Genomic DNA, 22,057 nt, shown 5'->3' on the forward strand with positions numbered 1-22,057 from the left:
TTTTCCTCTGTGTGTCGTTTCCTGTGGTTTGTCTTATTCCTTCTTGAAGGAAGCTGCTCTTCCCCATTTCCATGTGCTGATGGGGATAGGAATAGTCTGAAGCAGAGGTACAGAGCAGGTCACAGATTCCTGTGAGTCGCTTCTGCACCTGGAACAGCTCTTAAAAAGGAGCGTGAGCTCAGGAAGCAATTGCTTTTAAAAACCATCTCCACCCTGAATGGAAAAGATTTTCATTTCCATCTTTTTTATGCTTATTCCTGTGCTATTTATAAGAACTTGTTTGCAATCCCAGTATTTTATTAGCCATAATTACTCCAAAATGAGCATCACTGCCTTTTACGTGGGCTATATAATACACACATACAGCAGAACATCCTGAGCTACTTCTGCAGTGAAGCTGTACCAGGGGGAAGCGGATGTGGTGCTTGGAAATTGGAGATCACATAACTGGGATTTTGTTCCCCCTCATCTCATTTCTAGCACATTGGCCTGGATTTTCAGTATATCCACTAATATTCCTACCAGCCACAACATGATGAATAAGAGATCCAGTAGTGGTTTTTAAATTGCCATGTAGTTTTTATTATTCATTTAAAGAAAAAGTGGTAATCTTCTCATTTTGTTTTGGTAGAGGATCATGTGGTTGTGGCTTACTTTTATTTTTCAGAGTATTTCATGTTTAAAACTCTTATAAAGCACTTAAGCTCAGTGCTTATGATGAAAATATCTGTATATGAGACATATATTTTTTTATCTTCGGGGTCTTTAGGTGAGAAAAGACCTTTGAGATCAAGTCAAACTCTTTACCCAGAACTGCCAGATCCACCACTAAACCATGCCCTTAAAATCCTTCATCTACACATCTTTTAAATAACTCTGGAGATGGTCACACCACAAAGCTTGTTAAAGCCAAAGAGCATTTCTTGCCCATAAAATGAATAAGGAATATTATTTAAATTTCACATATGGCTTTGGGAGTCTTAGCAGTACATTGAGAGGAGAGCAGGGTGTTTGTGTATCCATGGCATCACAAACTGCTCCAGCCTCAGGGCCACCTCCTGCGCTCCTCCCAGCCCTGACCTTCCTAATATCTGCTCCTTGGAGCCAAGAAGGACAAAGTGATTGTTGCAGCAACATTCCACCTTTAACTCCATATTTGCATTTTTACAGCAGAAAATTTTCATTGATTTCCACTGATTAAATGAAAAGGGTTGAAGCTCAGTAAAGGTTTGGGGGGGAAAATAAATTAAGAAGTTGTAGAAGAATGAAGGTCAAGTTTGGAATGATGGGCAAGTAGATTTGATTTCTTTTTTTAAAATTATTATTATTGCTAGTGTTATGTATGTAGGACAGTCTTGGAAGTGTTCTGTGTGCATTGAACTGGGCAGTAACTGACAAGGCAAGAGAGGAAAAAGGGTGTTTGATGCAAGGTGACACAATGCTCATGGTTACCCCACATCTGGCAGGCTCAGAACATCCCCTTTCCCTGGAACACCTGGCTGTGGCTAGGAAGAGCCCAGAGCACCTGGGTCTGATCTGCTCCAGCAGTTTCTAGAGCTGCAGGTGAGAATTTTGCACTTATTTTGCACATTTTCAGCAGACAATTGACATACACGTAAAATCGTCTTCTGAAATGTGATTTTTAGATCTTAAGCATCTTACTGTAATTACTGTACAAGCTTCTGACAGAGGGATTAAAAAAATCAATAGAATTACTGGATGCATTTGGGGACACTAGTATAATAGCATGAGGTTGATATTAAATGCACAAAAATATTAGTAAACTGAAAGCTTTAATTCTTCAGTTGGATAGCACAATCTGTTATCCTAAATTAAATTTCCAAAGGAGTATTTTTTTCAGATATTGCATACTTCATAGCTGACAGGGACACTATCTAATTAGCTATTTATATGCAAGGCATACCAGGGGATAATTAGAAACATGGATTATGCAAAGGCAATCAGACTGGCAGAGGGCAAAGGAAGATAACATATTAAATCAAATTTGTATATATGCTTATATAGTTTATCATTTGTCATTTGGGCTGTATTACCTTAATGCTTCATTTAATATGTTGTTACACATATTACTGTAATCCTGTAATTTATAAATTAAACATGGGCTCTCCTAAAACCAGTATCTATTGGCCCAATGAGTCAGATCAGCCTGCAGAAAAAGGCTTAATTAAGGAACATACGTGTCCTGCCCCTTGGGAGATGCTCTCTCAAATCTCAGTCTGCGTTTGTCTCAGGTCACACGGAGGCTTTGTGGGTTCCTGCCCATCTTCTCTCCTACTCAGCATTTGCATTTCCAAAAAGGTGAAATGAGGGGGGTGGTTGTCTCCAGGCCAGGCAAAGAGAGGGCAATGGGAAAATGTTCTTTTCCTGAGCCAGGAAGAGGGGCAAAACAACATGTCTGAGTTCAAGCAGGTGAGGAAAGGTGTGCGCGTGCTGTATAACGATACAGATACCTCCTATGGCTAATGGGAGAGGGAGGTCCTAAACCAGCTGGATCTCCCTGTGATGGGTTGGGATTTATCAGTTTTTTATCCTGGACTGTAACAGAAAGTTTAAAGGGCTCGTTCAGGCAGATGGTGACCAAACAAAGGTGGAAAGTCTTTCACATCTGCAAATAGATGTGCTTTCCCGACTTTGTGGCCACCTCAATCAAACAAATGTTTTAAACAGAGTTGTTCAGGATGTGTTATGCCTACAACAAATATGCATATATTGATGCAAATCAACAGAAGTTTTCCTAAACTTTTTTAAAATTGGCAAATTTTACTGTATCAGTTGGCAAATCAGCAACAGAACCAAGAACAGCTTCTGAATCTAGATGATGCTCCTACTGCTGGGTTAAACTACTGTGTCTAATCTGCTTTTACTACATTTATTAAACATTCAGAAGTTGTCTCTCCAGTTTATGGTAAAAGGAGGGTCAATTCTTTTAAGGTGTAATTGTAGAAAAATCATGTAACAAAAGCAAAGGACAGCAAGAGATATAAGTAATTGTGTCTACAGCACACATGAGACGTGATTTTTCTATCTGGGAGGAAAGAACCATCTCTATTGTTCTTTGTCCTGAATGATACTTAAGGTAAACAGTGAAAGAAAATGCATTTTAGGTTGATCCACTGCATTTCTTCAGAGGAATTCCTGCTGTTTCCTTTCATTTTCTTCTCGTAATTTGGGACTAAACACTTAAGGATCATTAGTACTGGGTCTTGGGTAGCTGACAGCAGATTTTTTTTCTCAGAAAGAGCTGATGTGATCATGGAGGAATGTAGATATGGCTAACATTGAAATTGCATTTGAAGAACTCAAATAAAATATCTTCCTCCTTACATCTGAATGGTTCTAATCTGTAATGACTTCTGATTCTATATAGATATATGTGAATTTGGGTGAGGGACAGCAGAGGTTCCCCTTTACAACTTGAAATTCCTCTGCCAGTGCTCATACTCCAGCAGATTTCTCATGGGAATTGATGGAGTGCTGCTTCTGACACAGTGAGCTTCCAAATCATCACAAACTCTCCTTTCATTCATGCTCTAGTCCTAACTTAAATAATATTACTGGCATGTGAATGTTGGCATAGCTGAACACAGAATTTACCTCCTGGACTTTAGTACGCTTTTAATATTTATTCATTGGTCTGTTCTAGAAGAATATTTGTCATCCTAACTGGATTTCTGGATAGGTATCAATGGATCATTAGTTTTAATTATAATATATCAATGTCATGCTGGTACAATTTCCATCTACTGAAATTAATGTCAGCGATATACAGCACTGCCATCACTAAATTCTTCATGATAACTATAAATACCAAAACCTGCTTTCTTTATGTTATTCACAGATTGATTTATCCAGTACAGTCCAATCAAACAGGCACCATTTAAAAAGTGATTTCATGGTACTGGTGGGTGAGGTGCAGCTGTACCAGCCCATCCAGCTCTGAGATGGGGACACCTGACGTGGCAAGTAACATACAGATGATGTGTTGTGGATAAAGGATTGGACTGGGAATCAGGAAACTGAGTTTTGTTCTTGATGCTGCTACTGCATTGCAAATCATCATTTTCAAAATAAATTGCATCTCAGCGTCTTTATTTGTCAAGTTTCTTTCTTCGTGAACTGGCTTGATATAAGCAAGCAAGCTGCTTTATAATATATATTTGTGGTTGTTAATAATAGTGTGGTTCCTATCAAGCTTGTTTGACTGAGGCCTAGGGACATCAGTAACTTCTGAGGAAAAGTCACAGACATGGAGTTGCCTGAATGTCTGTAGTGATTGCCCTCAGCTTAGACATGCTGAAATTAAACTATCCCAACCAATTTCCCTTCTGCACATGACAGCACCAGCAAATGTCAAAACAAATAGGTTTACTTGGTAGCCACTGACAGACAAAGCAAAACTGATTAAGGGTACAATAAGTCATTTATGTTACTGCCTCAGACATGGGCCACATTTATTTGATTTCATAATAAGAATAGTATCAAGGATAATAGTTTGCATGAAAGGAAAGTAACCAGTATTTCACTGTTTTAAGAAAGTGTTTCTGAATCCATTCAGTGCCCACTGCAGCGCCACTTGCAGTGACACCAGCGTCTAACCCTTGTGCAACAGCAAAATTCCAAGTTTTCTTTTTGCAGGTAAATAAAATGGTTATTTTGGAACGTGATTTACTATAGAGTCCCATGGCATCTAGTCTAAACACAGATTCTTTGTAATTGATGATTTACTTGCCTTTGAATTTTCTTGCTCATAGTTTGGTTTGGTTTTTTTCTCCTGAAGACTAATTAATTTGAATATGCTCTGTAAGAGTAGTTTTATGACCTCCATTAATGAACTCTTCACTTGGATAGCTCAGAACATTCAAATCACTTTGGTAGCTACAAATATGGAGCAAGGTATAATAGTAGTCATGTTTATTTCTTGAGTCTTCTTGGGAGAAGTCTGCAGGTTTCCTTTGCTGAGGAATCCTCTCAATAAATTTTTTTTTTGTTTTCATTGCAGTACATGAAGTTATTGGAAACATCTCCAGCTTTGCCTTTCAAAGTTTCACAAAAGATTCAGGCACAGTGACTGCAAAAAATGTTGATGTACAAAGAGTCTGTGACTGCGCTTGCTCCTTATCCCTTATGCATGAGAAATCCCTTTCCTGTTCCTGGTCCAGGACTTGTTCCAACTCTGCTGATACTGGGAATGTGTCTTGGTCTAACTTTGCGTTGCTTGGGACCAGCATTTGTCTGGCAGTGCTGCTGCTATGGACCAAACCAAGAAAAAACAGGTAAGAACCACGACACTCATTCCTGTTATGTGCTTTATTCCTCCACTTCTACCTACAAAATATCCTCTCTATTCCATCACATTCATCATGTGTAGATGTACTTTGTTATGATAATAATCTAGTACTTCAGACACCTGATTATTGAGAAGAAGGAGAGTTGGCATTTCTTGTTGGCAAATGGAATTTCCTGCTGTTTTCTTCCTCTTCTGCTCATATGAAATATTACAGCTTCATAGATGGTAAATTAAATATGAAATACAATTTGGCATCTAAACCATGAGGTCTATTTCTGTCCTAATAGCAAACCTTTGTGAGCTGGCTGTATGGAGAGCTATACAGGATGATAAATCACATTTTAGTGTGTCACCACTAATGGTTCACCATAACTTCTTTATGAAAGTTTAGGATTTTTATAAGTGCTGTAAAAAGAAACATCTTTTTATACAGCTAGTCAAGTTAAGCCCAGTAGCATCTTTAATTAGCTCCTACTATTTTTTTTCCATTATGTATTTTTTCATGTAGTAATGTAAACATGCATCTGGTTTAGGTGACCAAAGTGTGAAGTGCTTGGTTGCTAAGGTTTTTATTCACAACATTACCATGGGAAAAACCCACAACTCCTTCTTAAAAACAGAGCACAAAGAAGGTACAACAGGAGAATGATAACTTGTATGAGACAATCCCACAATTTTCTACCTGAATCTGACTGTATAGGAAGAATAAAGCCTAATCAGAGTGGATTTTTGACATCACAAAGTGGATTTCAACTTTTTGCTGCCGTGGCTTCCATAGAGCTGTTAGTGATGCAACCTCAGGCATTGCCTCATATCCTTAGGCACACACGCAAAGGAACACCTTAAAATGCCAAAAAATTGGTCATTAAATTGTTGAGGGAAAAAACCACAACACCTAAACCAGAGATCTTGGGGTCATAACAACGCCTATAAAACGTAAATAATATTCAAAATGAAAGAGGTGTCCTTCTTGAGGAAGATATAATTGACACACAGTTGGACTTGATGATCTTAAATTTCTTTTTTGGTCTAAGTGATTCTATGATTCTGTGTCTTAATGGTTGAAAATCAAGCACACAGTCATTTGGTGATGAACTCACCCACAATTACACTTGATGTAACAGCAAAAGAAGTGCTTAAAATTATATCTGTCCAAAATGTGTGTTTGAATCAACAAGAACATTTAGAATTGCTGTAAAGTACACAGCCAGCCACAGCCACTGTGTCTGGGTTGATCACAGCAGATGAGCCACAGAGGATTCAGTAATGTGCAGAAATCCTGAGCTATCTAATCAGTGGCAGAAATTATTTTTCTTTAGCCAGTGTTTATTTTGTCATTATTTTCTCAGCCTCCTTAAGTGCATGTCAGCATTGACCATTAGAGAGATAAAAGAGCCTGAGTAGATCAGTATTGGGCTGGAATGCTGTCTTCAGTCTTTCAAAAGAGAGGGATTAAACCTCTCTGCTGGCTCATTCATGCGGTAAATATGATGAAGGAAAGCAGAAAGTATTATATAAAATTGATAGTATTTCCAGGACAGAAAAACATGGGAGTTACTGCATTGGATCAGTGCAGTGTCTATGTAGCCCATATCTGTCACAGAAAGAGTTTGTGTCACAGGCTTCACAGGCAAATACAAACAAAAGGCAATTATAGTCTAAGGAACTCTATGGGGAAAGTTTTTCCCATCTTCAAAGACAGGAAAAGATCTATAAACTTTCCCTGCAGCACAGGAGTTGATATGCCCTCTAAAGCATTTAAGGGCTAAGGTTTTTTGTTTGAATTTATTATCACAACACTAGATATTACTGATATTCTTGTAAATGCCTAATCTCTGCAACTCCTCATTCACTTATGGACTCACAGATGCACTGAGTCAAGAAATTCTCTGGTTTGACCGTTCATTTTTTGCCATCAGTTTAAGAATGACTCTTGGTGCTGCTGGAAAGAAGAATGTGAGCTCATCAGCTTTGTTCCCGCTCTGCAAAATGGGATCAGTAGCTCAATCACTGCAACAGTGTTCCTCAGAATATCCACGTCCTCCATGCATCTCCCACATTGATTCCTAGGCTGTGGGTCCTCCCAGAGGCAGAGGGAAGCAAAGTGTCACTCCTGAATTTACACCTGGGTCACTTCTGAATTTATACCTGGGTCACTCCTGAATTTACACCTGGGTCAGCAGCAGCACAAGGGATGCTGCCTTGCTCACACAGGCCAATAATCTGCCCATTACACCCAGGTCTCTGCCAAGTGATGAGCATGACAAAAACCACAACTTGTCCAGTTGTGTGCAGTCATAAAGGACTGCTCTGTGGTTCTTTGATCTCTTTTATACTGTATATGAAATTACCAGGAGGAGGAAAAGCAGGGAATATGATGCTGATAGATTGCTAATAGTCAATGTGTATCACACGAAACAAATGTAACTAGGGAGAGTCAAGGGAGTATCTTTTTTTTTAATGTTCTTTCTAGCTGCCTAAACGTGGTTGTTATACTGAATTGAAGATTGATATCCCTGGCAATATATTTCCATAAAAGAGAGTTAAAACAAAAACTTTTGCCAGGAAAATTCTCAGTGCCCAAGACTGTGTTCACATTCATTTATCTCTTTCTCTTGGGACTGAATGAGTTACTCCAGCCTTGCTCGCAGCAACTGATTGGTGACTCTCCTCCCTTTTGCAGGGCTGGAACATAAGAAGCTGTGTAAAATGGGAGAAGCTTTTGGAGTGTCAAACAGGCATGAAAGAAAAATCTAGTCTGTGATTTGAAAACTGCTGCAGGTGTTTAACCATCTGTATCTCTCCAAGAAGTGAGGGTTGCTAAGTGACCAGTACTACTTACCCAATTCTGAATCAACCAAACTGTTTATTCCTGCCTCTTTCTGTTGCTGAGACCAGTTGGGTCCCAAATATGCTCTGTGAGTCAGGATGCACTCCAGCCAAAACTGTGCTTGGCACTCCACTCCAGCCAATAGCTCCCCCATAGATTTTCTTGGAGGCTGCTGTGAAATTCATGGCAAGCATAGCTGGCTCTCGTTGTGCTAAACAGCCCTTCCACAAACACCTGAAGGCAGCAAATGGCTCAGCATGGGATGTCAGTGGGGGAGCTGTGTTCTGTGTTTCCCTCTGGGAAGTGGTTTGATGATGAGCTGTTGCCAACCAGCAAAGGCTGTTTTGTAAAGGAATATTGATAGAGAAAGGTCTGACCTGTTCACCATCAACTTCATCCATATTATAAATGCTAAGGAATAGAGCTGCAATAAGAGCTTTATGTCTGTATTCCCAATGTCACAGTGTGCATTACAGGAGTGCTTTGCATTGGCAGTCGAGTGCAGTACACAAATGAAGAAGAAATGAGCATCTGACTCTGCTCCAAGCTGTGCCATGGACAAACAACCTTATGTTCTGCATGGGGAGTATGAATGTAACAACACCTGCCTTGCCAGAGAGACTTGAGAAGCTGTGTGAAATAGTGGAGCATTAATGCCCCTACGTGGCAACATCAAACATGAGTTTCTTTTATGAAACTATAATAATCATGTGCCTATATTTTCATGAGGTGATAAGATGTACCTTTCCCATTAAGTAACTGTAAAAGCTGATTTAATGGAGTGCAGGATTTCTTCTCTTTCGGTATAGTTTTGAGTGAGGGGTTTTTTTTCTCACTTTGCACTGCATGGGGGAATTGTCTTTAAACTGCAGGTGCAGGTATTTACAATGCAAACCAGGTTCTCACTTATTCAGAGAGGTGTCGGTGTGCTGTATGGGAAAGATCTTGTGTAGCAGTGGGTTTTGGGAAAGAATCAGGGCTGGGATGATTCTGGAGCAGATGGACTGAAGGCAGCCCCAAGAACAAGTCACATCCTCATGCAAGGAATGCTGATTTCCATTCTTTAAGTTGGAATCTTATAATATGCATTCTTAGTCTGTGTGCAACCTGTCATGAGGCTATTTGGTGATTGCTCTTGTCAGTTATTCTAACCTGTCACTTATTAACCTACAAGGTCCATTTCCAGCCTGGTTTGGTGAGGCACATGTGGGGTTATGCTCAAGTGCTTTAAATTAACAGCTTCTCATAAGAAACTCCTGAATTTTCTTGAAGCTGTAGCTTCTTGTAGCTCTGTTCTTGATTTTGTCCAATTGCTTCCATGCATGTTCTTTTCCCTTAATATTTTTTTCAGTCTCCTAGTGTTTTTATTACATAGCAAACTACTTAGCATTCACATGAAGTGCCTATAAAGAATCTGGCTGATGTGGGAGTATCTTCTAATAAAATATACTAGACAAGGAGAACTCTGACAAGTGTGCAAAACAAGATTGGTAGACTTACAATCTCTAATTATGAAAACAGAAGATAAATTACAGGAGCAACTGTATCTCAGACCCCAAATGGTGACTTGAGCCTTGTGTAGAGATTTTCTAAGACTTTTGAAGATTGAACCCCTCACAGTGGCTGTCTGTAACCTCCATCACAGCAGAGGGAGGTTCACCCCCTCTCCAGCATTAAAATAACATTTGCCCCTCAATTCCCTACAGAAAATACCAGAGTGGGCAGCACGTGGTTGAGAGCGTGCAACACAATGAACCCTGAGAGCAAAGCACGAGGCAGCATCCTCACCCTTCAGGTAATGAACAAATGGGCCAACATCTCCTCCAAATGCACATTATAAATCTAATTAGTGATACGTATTACATTGATTTGCATACCTAAAGGAAGAAAAACTCCCTTGGAGAAATGCTAGAATTACTGGCTTTGGAAAAATAAAAGATTATTCTCTAAAGCAAATCTCATATTTTCTGCTGCAATTAGCTGGGGTGCTTTAAATTGTTTATCCTATGCCTTTAAACATCTTTTAAAGCATCAAGTGTCTGACTCTGTACTTAGGATCAAAATACAGCTTGCTTCAAATCAAAAGAGGTTTAAGATTCTCTTTTGATCCACCAAGTTGTTCTGATGAAGCAAATCTTTAGGCTGATGTTATGTCAAAATAAACTGACAAAAAACAAACCAACACACTTATTTTTTATATTCCTCTATTTTATAAAGCATATAAGGACAGAAAATCTGTTGTTTGGTATGTCTGTGAAGTGTTAAACACCTTTTCGCATTTCATAAATAATCAATACTAGGAGTAATTGTTAAAGCTGCATTTGCAAGCAGAAATCCTTGGCATTCACATAATGTCTTGCATGATTAAGTGCTTTAGAGATTTTAATTAGAGTTTATTTGAATCAGTAAAACAGTATAGAGAGAGAGATCTTTTTAACATTCCACAGTGAATAATAATAATATTAAAATTGTACATACCAGTATTTCAAATTGCATTTGTAGAAATTATACCCAAGATCCATGGCTATTTAATAGTCTTTACTGGACTGAACACTGCTCTGAGTTCCAGTTCTATGTCATTAAAACCTGTCACTGAAAATAAGTGGTTTTAGATCTGTAGCTGTTTGTTTTATGCTCAAAGAGCTATGGAATGTTTAACATATGTTGGAATAAGTAATTTGTAATCCAACAGGCATTCAATGGTTTAAAGCAAATGTGTGGCAGAAATATGTCTAATCTAATTACAAGGAACTCAGAATTCAGCAGAAGAACTGCAGATTCAAGCAGTGGCACTGAAAAGATGTGCAGTAAATGGCTTGAGCTTTTTTTTTTTTTTATTTTTCTAAACTTTTGGGTGTGGCTGAAGTCTGTGTGTTTGACAGCCTTGGACAGCAGGGTCCTACTCTCTGGCAAGCACTCTGGGGAGCTATTGTCATATAAATATGCTATTTAGGGTTTTGATTTGATTCAAATTGTTTCACTAATAAATTCTTTCCCGAATGTAGGGCTCCTTTTAAACCTTTATTCAAACATCACAACTGAAATTGCTGCCCAGCAAGTGTGCCTCAAAATTCCCAGTGGCCAAGTTCTTCCAAAGCATAATGGACTTTCAATAAGGTGTTGTGATTTCAGAGGGAAAATGATCATTTAGCCCGTAGTATGGTAGACAAAGCCTGTTTAATTTAGAAATTAGCATGTCTGTGTGCATTTCTGTACATGTGCGTATATAATAATCCTTCAAATATTGATGAAAAGACAGTCTATTAAACCTTCATGCTCTACCCTGCAAAATAATAATCTTTGTTCTAACACAATTTCATATACAACCATTGCTTTCCCTACATATCTATCACATTTAGTATGTAGTTTCTAGTTTGAATGGAGTACTTGGGATCTGGAAATTCAGGCAAATAATTTCTATTGTTCCTTACCAATATGTCTGTGCATTGTTGCAAGAAATGTAGGCAGTTTTCTGGCAGGGAAGATCGTTTTCTAGCTTTGCTAGAAAAAATTGTTGCTAGGTTATGTGACTGTTTATTCAGGGATCTCTCTGGAAGTTAATTGTATCAGATCATATCTGTGAGGAAGACTGAAGACTGAGCATTTCTCTTCAAAAAACCCAAACAAAAAGCACAAGTACCAAGCCCACCTGCATCACATCCATATTTATTTGTCACAGGGATGCTAAAGCCAGGAAGCAGCCAAAGCCTGAGCCATCCATCAGTTGGACACATCACATATTTATCATTAGTAGGAAAATGGGGATTGATGGCTCTTGAGTACAGTTCAGTTATCAAGCCTTCCACTGCTCATATCTTTGTGAAAGGAAAGCACCAGTTTCTCAAGGCTGTTATACAGGTGACCATGACTTTTCAAATGGCAGGGAAAGAAATAAGATATTGCTGCCACTGTTTGCACGTTTAGGAGGCATAACCTGTCCGGTACAAAGGGAGGGAAAAGCAAATTAGCTGAAATTAGATTGCTGTTATTCTGAGTGCCTTAGCACGTCTAGTCCTCCATGAAAGCATTTATTTTTATATAACAAACGTATTGGGGAAAAAAAAATGCATTAAACATGAATTTTGTCCTTCTGCAAGCAGAGGTAGTGTCCAGAGCAGAGTCTGTGCAGCAACATTATTTGTCAAATCCACTTGTGAAGCAGAATTCTGTATCATGTGCTACCTTCTCTTTTCTCTTAGTTTTTCTTAATTGATCGAGGGAAAGTACATGCATTTCTAAAACCATAATTACTTTACTATACTATGACTACCTAAAATACATATTGTGGTGAGAATAAAGCTTAGTGGCTGGGGACTATCTAAGACCACAGGAACAGTAAACAAGCTCATCCAATATATTGTCAACAGGAGACAAATATTTATGGTGAAATGGCTTTCAGGGCAGAAACTATTGGATCCTCTTTTTTTTTATTTGTTCTCTGTCAGAGGAATGATTTAAAGTGAACCTCAACTCACATTTCAAATAATAGATGACAGGAGCTCATCCATTTCAATATCATTCATTGTACTGCATATGTATGGGAAAGATTTCAAAAGAAAACCAGGGAGCGTTATTTCCAAGTGAGCCAGTAGATTTTTAGATGTAGTATTTTGTCCTCACTTTCCTTCTATTAAGGTTATTGGTTTCCCTGAAGAGAAAACTGCATTTTTGTGTTGAATATTTCTCTTTGTACCTTCTTTGTCTGGTGACACCTCAAGAGTGAGGGGTGCAGGGAATGGTTTAGTATTCTGAATGCTTGGCAGAATTATTTTTTTCTGTTTGTTGTTTCTTTTGTTGCTCTTCTCAAGCATTACTTTCCTACTAAATTTGCCTAGTGTAAAATTCACTTTTCTGAAGAATTATCAGACCTCTTATTTCTGTCCTTTCGTGTCTGAAACGCAGAACGTCAATTCTCTTCAATATCATAAACCTGAAAAATTCAACTAATATCAATTACCTATTATAGATTTCAGGGCTGGGGGTGTGTGTGGTGGGGAATTTTCTTATTGATGTATTTGATTTGAATCCTCAATAAAGATATTCCCTATTGAAAATATTCAATATTTTATTTAAGAATCCCAGGTCAGAGACTGAGCATAGTTGAATACTCCCAGGAAAACCAAGCTGAGGGTGCTGGGTTCTTTCACAGCCTGATACCCTGCTTGGGACCATGTCACAGACATCTTTTCATAAAAACCCTTTCTTTAGGATTTTTCTCACTTCTGAGAAGCTGTGGCCTCAGCAACAAAATGTAAATAATGGTTATGTGCTGCTGTGGAATGCAACAGGTGCATCTGTGATTGGTCTCCTGTGGATGTTTGGATTTACTGACCGCTCACGGCAGAGCTGGGTCTCACTCTCTGATGAGACACAAACCTTTGTTATTCATTCCTTTTCTATTCTTAGCTTAGCTAGCCTGCTGAGAACTTTCCTTCTATTTCTTTTTAGTATAGTTATAATGTAATATGTATCATAAAATAATAAATCAAGCCTTCTGAACATGAGGTCAGCATTCTCGTCTCTCTCTTCACCCTGAAAACCCTTGTGACCACTGTCACAGGACCAGAGTGTGGAGGCTGAAAATTTCACTGGGGACACATGTCCAGACTGAAATCCCAGACATGGCAGAGGATGGGTGCCTCACAGGCTGTTTGGGGGGGAGTGCCCTAGTTTTTAATGGATGAGGAACCCATCCATTCCTTCAGAAATGCTTCACCACAATTTGGACATGGGCAATCAGGTCCCTAATGCATATGCTGCCTGTAAACCAAGGCAGATGCTAGCATCAAATGTGTCAGAATTACTCAGGGAGCAAAATCAGTCTTCTGTGGTTCCAGGCAGTTTTCCTACATGAACAGAATGTTTTACTTCTGTAGACAACTATGTATGACATGAATGACAGATATGCTTTCTCTTTGATGGAAACAAAGTGCATAGTCAGTGTTTTACTTTCCAGTGAGCTGCAAACTTACAGTGATCTTCAGCTGATGAAAGCAAAAAGGAATTATTTTTAAATGATGAGGGTCAAGGCATTTTGGCACAGCAGAATTGAATGCTATTGCCATCATAAATTGCTTCACATTAGTGTTGGCTGGAAAGGCTTTCATCAAGATATTCACAAAACCAAAAGACATCACAGTAAACAGCAACCTGGGACCTGGCAGTGAGTCAATCTTGGGTCAGGAAGGGGATATTTGTGCCAAACCAGCTTAAGTGACAAGATTCTCTTTGTATCCATTTGTTTATCACCTGTTCTTCTTCTTAATTCCCGTTTCATTCAATTAATTTCCCTGCTCTTGGGAAAAGTCAAATTTAATAATGCCAACCTGTACAGAAAGGTTATGCATATTCATGAAAGCTCATGAATTATTGGCAAAATCAAGTTGACTCAACTTTGATCATGGCAAAAGGCAATTAAATATACTTGTCTTGTAAAAAAAAACAATCTCAGATGAAAATTCTGTCTTGATCACATGTAATTTGAAATAGATTTTGATTATTAATGAGACATTGAAGGATGTTAACTGAGGATTCCCCATGTCCTGTCTATAGAATTTTATCCCTGATCATAAAAGTAATGTACTTTGCATGTCTAGAAATTCAAGAGGTTTTAAAGGGGTCTCTGGGGTTAATATTTAAATTCAGAAATCCCAGGATGTTTGCATTGCATTCAATTTGTCTCATTCTAGTGAAAGCATCTTCTGCCTCTTTTTTGCCATTCTGAGGGAATTGGCTCACTGTAGGGAACATTTCTATGACTGTCACAAAGTCTTCAAAATGTAATGACTAGCATGGATAAAAATTTTTGACACAACAGTCTTCTGTCAGAAAATACAGATTCATCAAAATGTGTTTCTCAGGGATACAGGGACTTTTTAAAATAATAGGTGGAAAAATGTGTAAGTTGCTGTAAGATTTGACTTTGTCATTGTATTTCATCTCATTTCACTTGGACCCTTATACACCGTCCCTTGTTATTATCCTTTCAACGAAATGTTCCATTCTCCTGGGAATTTTTCACTGAGACTTTCTGCTCACCTGAAAATGGGGAAACTCAGTGTTCTGCTCAGATCTGACGCACAGCAAAGTTTCTTTCTATTTCCTCTGGGATGGAAGTTCTAATTTCCAGTTGCAGTCTGTATTTCTAAGTCTGTTCTCCATTTTTGTGTGCTCAAACCTTATCCTGCTTCCAGAAACCCACCAACCAACGTAAGCCTGCTAAGATGCCGCAAAGATTTTCTGCAGAAATGAGGAATTTTTTTGCCTCACATAGGCCTTAAAAGATCCTATTTCTTGAGGTAAGTCCTCTATTTCAGCAATTCTTACATCGGACTCCTTAAATCAAAGTTGAGCTTAGAGGAAATGAGAGATTTTTTTCCAAGTGCTGCCAGAGGAAGAATCTCTTATCCCCCTGTTCACTGAACATAATCCTTGGGCTGGTTCAGCTGCAGAGCAGGAGCAGCTCAGGGAGCAGGGGTTTGGCAGCTCTGGAGCGTGGGCTCTCCAAATTGCCACCTGAGATTTGGGCATGCTGGGAGCCCCATCAGTCTTGGACTCATACAGGATGAATTGTATCGCTCCTTCTGAAATGACAACAAAATCCGTTTGCAGCTTCTGCTCCAGGAACGCTCCTTCAGGAGAATGTTCTGTTTAATCAGGTAAACCCACGCTCCTGCTCTGTTTGCATTGGTAAGATAGAAGAAAGCAGAACAGAATGCATAGCAATTAGTAACTTCTCTGTGAAAACATGTACAGAAACCTTTTCAGTTTTAGTACTGTGTGGCTTGCAAGCAAATCTGGGAGGCGTGGAAGGGCTTTACATAAGGCATGATCCCAACAGTTCATACAATTAGCAAAAATTAACATATATTACCATTATGCTCAATTTTTTCCTTGCTGCTTTTAACAGCCTGTATTCTGAAGAAAACTGAATTCTCTAATTGAGCATATAAATGTGGCATTATTTCATATTCATGTTATCTTGCTGTTTAACAGAAAGGTAATTTTAATTATGCAAGCTGGCATTGGTTAGGCTTTCAAGAGCCTTCCCTGAGTACCAAGCCTCATTGTTTTTCCTGCTGCTGTTTTCCTTGAAGGAAAACTCAAGGACTCCACCCCGAAGGACACATTTTCTGCATTGATAATGCTGCATTTCTTCCATACAACACAAATTACATTCCCACAGAATTGCTTTTATTTTAGATTGAGAGCATCGCAAAATGTGGGAGAGCAAAACTGCCTTTTTATTTTATTTGTTTTTCCAAAAGAACATGAGCTGAGGCAGGTGAAAATCACTGGGCATTTGACAGCAGTGGTTGAGTGTGGAGAGGATGGGGCCAAGCTCTTTTCAGGGATGCCCAGCACCAGGATAAGGGGCAAAATGTAGTGAAAGCAAGAGCTAGTTAATCAGCTACAGCTATTTTTCAAAAAAGAAATCTTAAACACTTCCTGAGTTGATGTTACAGAAAATAACAGCTTTCCTGAGAAACAGCTACTCAGGCAGTACAGTAATAGATTTTCTTCTTCTTTACTGTCCTTGCTGCTCGTTCTTGTTGAGTGTTTGAGCCTGTAAAAATTACATTAAATGTTCTGATTGGTTTTTTGGTGTTTTTTGGGGGGGGGTTTGGTTTGTTTGTTTTTTTTTTCTTTTTTGCCACAGTATTGTTCTGGGTCTCTTTGTGCCTCACCATTTATGCTTTTAAGAGCATCCCACTGACAGGAGCTGGTTTTCCTCCATGCCACAGAGCTCTGTGAGGGTTGATGTGATTTCTGTTTTTAATTTCAAAGCTTCAAAGACAGAAGGGCTTTCCTGTGATAAGGATCTCAAATTCTCTGACACCCAGAGATACAAAGCCATCCACCTGAGGAGCTCTGCATCTGGGTTATCCACAGGGGACTGCAGAGGAAACTGTCTTTACAGAGGTTTTCTATTTCTGGTAGCCCCAAGAAGGGAAAACTGAAAACCCAGGGAAAAGCATCTGTGATGACTGTGCAAAATTATGTGCTAGTAGGAAAAAGCAAGAGAATCCCTTTCCAGAAAGAGGAGCAGAAGGGACAAAGAGGAAAGCAGAGGCTGGGGAGCACTGTAAATGTCAGGGACATGTTAAATATCCAGCCTGGACAACAACAACAACCCCATTGTTTTTGCAGCCTGTCCGTTCTGGAGCAGGAAGGATGAATCCAGAGGCCCCATGAAATGCTGAGCTCTCTTCTTTAGATGAATTTTAGCAGCACATGGAACATTGACAGACCTATGAAGCCTTGTTTAGTGCCTGTTGAGCCTTGTTTTAACATGTGTGGCTGCAGTCAGTTTTTGACTCGTCTGGCACATGAAACCAAGTGAAACAGGAACATGAGATGGGAATGAGAATGCAAATGTGATTTCATGGCACTGTGATCAAGAAGACACAGCATTTATTCATATAGGCTTGAGAGAAGAGGATGTCAGAGGAATGAAAACAAAAACAACCTCAGATATGTTTGCATAGTTATTTTTCACCTCCATCAAACATTGGATTTCATATTTCATATGCCAAATCATGCCTTGTGATTACTGCAGAGAGGCCACGTGCATGGGAAATCTATTCTGTCTTCTTGGATTTTATTCACCCTTGTAAAAATAGAAAACCTCTGTTTTTGTTTTCCCCATAGAGATTATGACTAGATTTAAAACTTTCTGTTTGAAATTATGCTCTCACCATTCATTATAGTTCTAAATATGTCCCTTTTTTTCAAATATATAATTTAAACATTCAGAAAGTAATGAAAAGTCCATTTGGACTATTATGGAATCCTTTAAAAATCTTTTTTGAACACAAGCTCATGTTCACAATATTGCTTTACTTGTTACCAATACTTGATTTCTTTTCAAATTTTGGGCATTTTTCATGGCTTCTGAAACTCTTGACAGTCTAAACCCAATATCTTGGGTCAACAGTTAGTACACATTGATATATTTTTAGTTGATGAATATTTGCATGGTGGGCATAATGTTAAATAGGCTCCTCAGAATAAGCTGAGAGGGAAGAGCAGCAGACTCAGGAGAGGCAGTGAGAACTGGTGCCGGTTTGAGCTTGATTGCGGAGCAGATTTCCAGCACACAAAGTCCTGTGCTTTGTTACGGGTGTGGCAGGAACCTTTTCTGCCAGTAAAATGATTAACTGGATCAGGACTGGCTGACATTTGCTTTGGCCACGTTCTTCGTAAAGCGAATATTGGAGGATCCAAATCCCTGGGCTTGTCGAGCAGCTGCTTTTCAGTCTCAGTAAATTCAAATAAAAAATGGTTCTTTCTCAGCCCTGTGCAATCAGGTCTCTTGAGTGCAGCAGCTCTCCAATCTGCAGATGAAACAAGCACTCCACACTATTCAGAAACAATAGAGAGTCTGATTGTTTAATACACTGATAAAAATGTGTTTAAAAAATAAATTATCTCCTAGCTGCTGGGATTGCTTGAAATTCCATTAAACACTAATGAGAGAAGGCATAACAGACAAATTAATAAACACCCTACGCACTAACCTAGAAAATGCCAGCCTAAACCCTTTGATGCTAAACTGATTAAAATGAGAAACATATTTCATGTGAAACCGCTTGGCATATTTCAGTGCATTAATTGAGGCATAATGAAAATGGAAGATACAGCACAGAAAAGGAAGAATACTCATTATAAAACAGGCTATGGTCTTGTAAAACAGTTGTACCCAACTGCAACCTTGGTTTTGTGCACATGAATAAATCCACATCAGCAGAAAGAGCATAGAAGGAAGCTAAATATATTCAGATTTTAGTACATTTTCATGAGTGAAATCAGAGATAGATTTTTTTAATTGAATTTCTGCATGTGTTACAAGATCATAAATTCTTTACACATATGAAAGATCACCCAGTCCTGTATCTCCCATTGGTCATGTAGGATAAACTTGCATTGGTGGTGAGGAAAAAGCTGAAGTAAAACCCTGTTGGATTTAAAAGACAAATCTCACGTATTATACCTTGAAGAGATAAACATAAATTAGAAAACAGAGGGAAAATAAATTTGTCTTTGGTAAAGATAAAAGGGAGGTGCTGGTGTGGCTGTTCAAGGCGTTATGTGTTCAGTACTTTGTCACTCAACAAAAAGGATGTGCCACAACAACCATCACACCTGGTGGAAGCTGGAGGTGATGGAATTAAAACATTTCCTAAAGAAACTCAGTGTCAGACTGTTGCACAGCACAAAAAACCATCATTCTGTGCATTCAGATCATGTCACCCGAATCCTCGTGTGTGAGGAGTCCTGGACTGCCACCATCATATTTTCTGAAAAATCCTCTTTGCCCAGGATTCTTCTCCTGGAAAGCTGAGAAGCCTCAGAGAAAAAGGAAAACAATATTATCTCATTTGCTTCTCCTGTGTTTTGCTGCCCTGGAATGTGGTTGGAGATTGTTTATCCAACATGTGAATTGTTTTGACTTAATGACCAATCACAGTCAGGCTGTGTCGGTCTCTGAGGAGTCAGTCACAAGTTGTTAATTATTATCTTTTAGCCTCCTGTCTGTACCCTTTCTCTATTCCTTAGTATAGCATTTTTTAATATAATATAATATAATATAATATAATATAATATAATATAATATAATAATAAATTAGCCTTCTAAGAACATGGAGTCAGATTCATTCATTACCGGAAGCTGTAATTGGAAGATTAACCCCCAATATGCAAATGGGCCAAACTTATAAAAGTGTGAAAACCTGTGGCCCATCATCCATTTTTGGGTGTATTCCCCGGGGGTGCTTTGGCTGCCCTAAGTGTACCTGAAGAGCCTTCAATAAACATAAATATTAAAAATGATAATATAAATATATATATATAATTTTGCCTGGCCTCTGCTTTTGGGTAGCCTGATAAGGCATCATCCCCAGTGACATATGTGTGCAGACACAGTGCATGATTTACTGTGGCCATGCCCTGCAAGTAAAAGTGTCACCAGATCATGATACAGGGCATATGAAGGCTGATTGAAAATCTCCCAGGCCTACAGTTGTCATTATCTGGGGTGACAATCTTGCTGCTGTACAGACAGGGAGCTTTATGGGGACACTGTTATGGACTATGAATCATCCTCAGTCATCTTCACTGTGTATTTGTGATCTGTATAAAAATTGGGTCCTACATAGAAGTAGCTATGTATTGAGCCCTCTCAAATTAGGATTTAAAACCTAAAATAACCCAATCAAATCACACAGTGTTATCTATCTATCCATCTGCATTTCTTTAATTATACTGTTCCTAATTATTTAAGTAGCGTTTGGGCCTCTCTTTTAGGAGGAAAAAATTTAATTAAATGATAGGTATTTTAAAAGAAAAATTGAGTCATCTCGTTTATCTGTTCAATGTCAGCAACAGAGGAATTCAAAGTCATTGGCTGCCATGAAAGTAATAAAATCACAATCTTCATCTCAGCCAGGTCCGGATCCAAAACCTCTTTAAACTAGCAGGAATCTGTGAATTAAATTCACTGGACTTTCCAGTGAAATAAATAGGTGCTCTGCTTCATCTTGTAATTCATTTTGACACTGTTGCAAAATTAATGTTTAAATATATTCCTCTAGAAATGAAAAATAATTTTTTTCAGCTTTTGGAAAACTGCTGTAAAAGATGCCTGTTGTTATTTGTATGAATCAAACCTGCATCAGTGAGGTGTGACACAGAGCACAAAGACTTTCATTGAAATCAGTAGGAGCAGGAACAGCCCATTATTCATTTTTGATGGAAGAGGAACAAACACATAGCAATAAAAAGTAAAGCAGTAGAAATTAAAAATGTGCACCCCAAACAACAGGGACATGCTTGGAGGTTTGTGAAAGCAGGCTCCCCTTCTGGTGTTCATGGATCTTGTTTCTTTTCCTGGTGATGTAAAATGCTATTAACTGGTAGTGCATCAGGATATCTATAATTTAAATTAATTTAATATATCAGAAATAAGGGATTTCTGCATCTTTAGTTACACATTGTCATCAGATAGACTACAGAGTAATCACAGTGGATTTGCAAGCCTAATTCATTCTTACTCTGAAATATTTTCACTGTCTGAAAGACAAGGAACTAAACATGTTTTAATATTTTGATATGAAACACATAAATCTCTGGCATGTCTGATATAAGCTGTCTGGTTGCTGCATGCTTACCTTAACCAAATTTTCCATATGTTAAGTGAGAAATCTCAACATTTCTATATTTGAAGATATCCTGAATTTTGTATGCTGATCTAAGAAAATTTTTTTTCTTTGTGGATAAGGTAGGGTATAAATGTTTTTGAAATATTTAAAAATCACAGGATATTGAAACTGAATCCTCTGGATTTAACACTAAAGGAGCAGATGGGTTTGAGTAGGAAAGGAACTGAAAGTGTAGGGTGAGGGTGGTAGAGAATGCTTATCTGTGCTGACCAAAGCTCATTTCTCCCAAAGCCTATTTCAACAATAACTTTTATCAGGGCTGGCTGAATCTGTGTAGACTTTCTCCCTTCGGAGTGGTTTGTCAGTGATTGAGGTAAATTTCTGAGTACAAGCACAGTGATTTGGATAAATGAAAATTGTTTTCCAGTTTTTCACATTCACCCAGTTCCGTGACAGTTCCTTTTGAAAGGACATTGGCTCTTTAATAAGAAAATGACAATCACTTAATGTTTCTGGCTTCGTCCTTCATTTGACGAACTCAGAAGCACAGAAACGATGTGAGACCTGAATAATAAGCAAAGCTTTATTTGAAACTCAAAGTGTACGAATCGCTTTTGTTACGGATCTTAGCTTGTGCTGGAAAACTGAAACTAGAGCCAGTCCTAAACATCTCAGGCATCATTACTGTCCAAAGCAGCACTGAGGACACAAAGATTTGGTTACTAATGATACCCTGGATTCCTTGCCAGAGCAGTAAAA

This window comes from Ammospiza caudacuta, chromosome 19 (genome assembly GCF_027887145.1).
Source record: "Ammospiza caudacuta isolate bAmmCau1 chromosome 19, bAmmCau1.pri, whole genome shotgun sequence".
NCBI classification, from domain to species: Eukaryota; Metazoa; Chordata; class Aves; order Passeriformes; family Passerellidae; genus Ammospiza; species Ammospiza caudacuta.